At 53.8% G+C, this 5,221-nt stretch overlaps 1 non-coding gene across 1 annotated transcript; it reads right to left on the minus strand.

The window, feature by feature from the left end:
• Positions 1–258: 258 nt before the first annotated feature.
• On the minus strand, positions 259–330 carry TRNAQ-CUG (transfer RNA glutamine (anticodon CUG)). Its single transcript has one exon. It is a non-coding gene; the product is annotated as a tRNA-Gln (tRNA).
• Positions 331–5,221: the final 4,891 nt, after the last annotated feature.

The raw sequence follows: 5,221 nt of genomic DNA on the forward strand, positions 1-5,221 counted from the left end.
GCTGGATGCCCTCAGCCAGGAGCAGCCATCAAGCACAGTGGAGCAGAGGTGGGCTGGGGACCAGTGCTCAGGAAAGCTGCAGAGGTTTGGTGGTCAAAGGGTAGGAGAAGGGGCACTGATGTCAGTCCCAGGGCTGGGAGCACAGGAAAGGAAGGAAGATCAGAGTGCATTATAAAGAATTGACCCAACAGAAAGGCTGTTAAGCCTTTCTTAAGCTGTAAGCATGCTGAGGAAAAGCTTGAGGGAGCCAAAAGGTTGAGGTCCCACTGAGATTTGAACTCAGATCGCTGGATTCAGAGTCCAGAGTGCTCACCATTACACCATGGGACCTCTTGCACAGATGCTGCTATTCCCCTGAGCCCACCATCGCTGAGCCTTATACTCCTGGCTGAACCTGCCACTCTCTCCATCTCCCTGGCCATCACAAAGTACAGTCTCACAGGGCCTTTCAAGGGAGTGGCAGAGCTCTTTGTGCAAGCTTGGCATGCCCTCTCATACAAGACTCAGGCTGGTAACCTCTGAGAATCTTGATTTTGCCTAATTAGATCCAGTTATGAAGTTTCCAGTAGAACTTCTTCAAGCTTGCATCTCACAGGGTATTTTCATGGCCCAGCAATCGGTGGTTCAATCCTTGCATTTGCGGTCTCTGCTGCTGACTCTCTTCACCCCCATGGTGGACGGTCTGTCAATCTGCCTGTGTAACTTACTAGCTCTCCTGTTTCTCACCTTGTAGCTCATACTAAGCAGCCATTAACCAGATATCCTTACTCTTGGTTGCCGTCCTAACTGAGCTCCTGACCTTGCTGAACAAGGCAACCAAACGAGAGGGCAGGGGATGAGGTTCAGCAGAGGGAAGAGCTGGCAGGAAGAGGACCCATAGTAGCTTGTTAAGGATTGCACGAGCTGGACTGCCTTCCTCTGCTGGGACAGTCTTGGCTGATTTCAAACCCAGGTCCTTTCTTCCAGGACATGCTCTCCCCTTGTGCACCAAAGTGGCCTCTCCCTCAGTGAGAACATCATTTTCTCTCCTGAGGCTGCTCCAGACTCAGTACATTGCACTGTGAGCCTGAGGGAACTTTCCCTCATGCCCTGGGACCAGCACACTGTCTGCCCCAGAAGGGTCCATGCACACATCCGGGTAAAGCTGCACTGGTGCGATCCTCCTTCTGCCATGGTTTGAGTCTGTGTGTTGAGAGCAGGACCCTTCCTCCCAGCAGTCAGACAGGAGGAAAGACATGCGGGGACACTCTATCGGATCTCAGACTTAGCCTGGGACACTGAGGACACAACCTCCTGGTACCTTTGCACTGCCCAAAGCACTGGGCTGGCATCTGGTACTTCTGAACCCACAAGACAGACCACGCTGCCATGCCCAAGCCTAAGACATCAACTGGCAGGTTATATTCAGAGGGCGCATGAGAAACACCTAGTTGCTGGAGAAGGGTTAAATCTCTACAGAGTCACAACTCTGAAAGCATGTCCCGGAGAAGCAGCATTGCTGAGGGCTTTCCTCATCCATCCCTGTGGTCTGCAGGACTGAGCAGTGTGGGAGGAGTGTCTGGGAGCAGCAAGAGCAGGGCTGGACAGCCCTACCCCATGCAGATGCTCTGCTGCAGCAGGAGGAGGGATGTATCTTTTGGGGCTGAGACAGTGTTTCCCCAAGCAATGGAAGGTTTTCCTGGGGCTCTGCTAGTCTTGCCCAGCACTCGGGGAGAAAGGATTCTGGTTGTGTGGGCCAGTGCAGGCAGCTTCCCTGCTCAGGCCATTTTGTCCTTGGTTTCCCTCCTGGCAGCATGGCTTGCTGGGGTGGGGCTGCTGTGGTCCCCAACCTGTTTGCTTCCCCGTGGGCATGGCAAATGTTCCTCCCACTGCAGCCTTCAATGCCGCTCCTCCGTGTAGGACACTGCAGGTAGGACTTTCCGTGTCCCCCTTACAGGCTTCAGTGGGCAGCCAGAGATCTCCCAGAGATCCCCAGCCCCTGGGAGCTGCAGCTCAGGCCCCACCAGCTCACACAGGAGGCCAGGCCACTCCTGGGTCCTGCACTCCCGAGGTCTTTCTGGCTGAGGACAGGCCTTGGAAAGCCAGAGAGCCACCTTCACACAGCGGAAGCCCCCTCACTTTCTCTTCTCCAGGCTGAACAAACCCAGATCATTCAGCACCTCCCTCAATCATGATGTGCTTGGGCATGCTCTTGTACCACCTTGTGCATGTCCCCTCCTCCTGATAAGTGTCCTGACTGCGGTCCTTCTGAAAAATGCCATCAGTGCTCATGCAGCCTGTGGTGGAATGGTGTGGGGTTTCCCTGTCCAGTCAGAAACGTTGGAGAGAAATGTCCCAGAGCCTGTGATGTCCCTGTTGGCTTCATAGGGGTGGGCCTTTACTCCCACCTGCCCCTCTTCCCACAGGTTGCTGGTTGCATTTGGTGGTGAGGAGCTGCCAGTTCAGGGAAACTTGCTGGGTTGAAACCCTGCTGCTCAATGCCACCTCCTGGACTGGCAGCCATAGACTGTGCCACGGAGTCTGAAAGAGGGAAGGATGCATCTCAGGGGCTCTTCAGCTCGGGGATCAGAGGGCAGGGTAGCTCCCTGATGACTAAAGAGAGGGAAAAGTTACCCCAGTTTCCAGAAAAGGGGAAGAAGGTCTCCCTGGGGAACCAAGTAAAGGTGCTGATAAAGTGGAGCAAGTTCAGTGGAGCTGCCCTAGGATAGACCTGGCCTTGTGAGGAGGGGCTGAGGACAAGAGGCTTGCTTAGCTGGGAGAAGGAAATGCTTAGTGGGGATCTGATAGGAGCCTCCCAGAGCCTACAAGGATACTACTGTGATGGCTGGAGAATGAGAGTCAGAAATTGAACAGGCAGTTTGTAACTTGCTACATGAAGAAAAATGATCACCCTGAGGGTGCCTAAGCATGGGAACAGGGGTCCAGAGGAGCTGTGAAATGTCTGTCCTCAAGGTGCTTTAGGACCTGAAAGGACAAGGCACTGATCAGCTGTTGTGAGCTTATTGAAGCAGGAGGACCAGAAGGGCTGTCGGAGGGTGAAGTGAAAGCAGTGAGAGAGGATTTTGTGGGGGCTGCCTCCTGGATGGTTCCTGGCACAGCAAGGGTGCTTCCTTCTTCCCTGTTTGGGGCCAGGAAGGCTGGGCAAGGAGGGCTCTGCCACAGCAGGTCCTGGGCCAATGCTGTGCTGCTCTCAAGGAGTCAGTGTGTGGGAAAGGGGCTGGAGAGTCAATGAGAAAGGACAGGAGAGGTGCCAAGTGCTGAGCAATGGCTGAGCTCCAGTTCCTGTGGGGAAGAGTCTCACTTACTGCCCATGGTGCAGAGGAAGGAAGTCAAATCTCTCTCTGGGCCTTGGTGCTTCATGGAAGGAGCTAGACTGCAAGGCATCTCAGGATGTCACTAGCCCAAATGCCTGCTCAAAGCAGGGCTAGCCCAAAAGCTTGAAATTTGAGTGTGATACCCAGTCATGGACAATTCCAAAGGTCTCTGGGCACCTGCTCCAGTGCTTCAACACTCCCCAGAGTCTCTGAACGGTCCAAACAGCCCCCACAGTTTGCTTTTGCCAAGGCAGGCCTGTGTGTGCTGGTCTAGGGGGTGCCCAGAGGCCTGGCCATGAGTCAAGGCTGTGGGGGAAGTCTAGGGGAGTGGCTAGACTGCCCTATGGGAGCTGAAATTGCTGAGGGAAGCTGGGGTTTTGGGGCAGGAGAGGCAAGGCACTTGTGGAGAGCAGCCGAAGAAAGGTTTGTCTATACTGGCCAGCAATTGTATCCAGGTGAACTGCTGAGAAGGCAGCTATGGTCACCACTCTACCACCAATGCTCCTGGGGCCGTTCTGCCTCCTGCTCCTCCACTTCCCAGCCTGGCCGGCCTCCTCCTGCCAGGCCCCTGTCCACACAGACAACCTCAAGCTACTTGGCACTGGGTGTTTTCTGAGTGTGTGAGATGTTGGCTAGGGAACCTCAAGCTGCACTAGGTGACTAGGGGAGCTCAGCATCAGGGGCTGCCGAGGGTGGGAGCAGGACACTGGACAACTGGGAACTGTGCTCGGGGCATGGACTCTGCAGAGACCTATGGTATGGCCCAGGGTTTGAGGGATCTTAAGACATGGGTCTGTATCCAGCACTGATTTCCAGCCCTAAGCAGCTGGAGGGAAAGAAAAGGGCCCACTCTCTTGTTCATGCCTGTATGAGGGCTGGTGGTGCTTCTGTGGGTGCCTCTTCCCATCTGCAGCCATACGTGTGCCCCATGTGCATGTACTACACAAGTGTCTGTGTGTTTGTGTGTATGTACCTGTGGTGGTATATGCACAGACAAACACCCACCCAGCTGCTCACCCCATTCCCCACCTTCACTGAAAACTGGATGAGAAGGCTCATGGGTCGAGATAAACACAAGGACATGGCTTAGCAGAAGCTGTTGTGGGCCAACCTGACTTGACTTGGGATAAAATCACCTTTTGCCAGTAAAACCAGATTCACGTAGTGAGAAACAATAACACAAACATACAGAGACCTTCTTTCCTCTCCCCTGTCCCACTCTCAAGTTTGTTCCTTCACACCAGACTCCTTTACCTGCCCAAGTGGGATGCGTCTGTCTTCCCTCTGCTCTTTCCCACTCTTTTTGTTCCTTCCTACTCTCTCTGTCTGGTGTTTTCTGCCCTTTCTAGAATATGTTTACACAGAGGGGCCACAAACTTTGCTGATGGCTCAGCTTGTCGTACGGTGGGTCCACTGTGGAGCTGGAACTGGCTGTTTGGCACACCCAGCAGCCCCTTACCTCGTCTGACAGAGGCCAGCGTGCAGCACCCCCTAACCCCTCCACTACCAAAGCCTTGCCATACGTAGCCAATACAGTGGCCATTGGGAATACCATAGGGCATAACACAGGTCTCCACCTGGCCCAGCCCGAGACACATTCACTCTGCCCTGGGCTAACATGGGCTTGCATGGTGTGCCCTTTGGTTCAATTCAAAAGGCACAGCAACCTGCCTGGGTTTCTTCTTAGGCAAGGGACATGTCCATATCTGGTACACTTCTCTAGTATCAGCTCAGCAGTCGGTGAGTGAAAAGCAGCCAATGCTAAGGTAATGATTATTTTTCCTATTGTATAGTGTGGAGATAGGCCAGGTGGAGCATTTCTAGGACAGATTTCTTGGTCTACAGAACTTGGTTGGATATGAGCAACTGCCACACTCCATGCTGCATTCCCGTGAGCAATTTGTTCT

Source organism: Strix aluco, chromosome 12, assembly GCF_031877795.1.
Source record: "Strix aluco isolate bStrAlu1 chromosome 12, bStrAlu1.hap1, whole genome shotgun sequence".
NCBI lineage: Eukaryota > Metazoa > Chordata > Aves > Strigiformes > Strigidae > Strix > Strix aluco.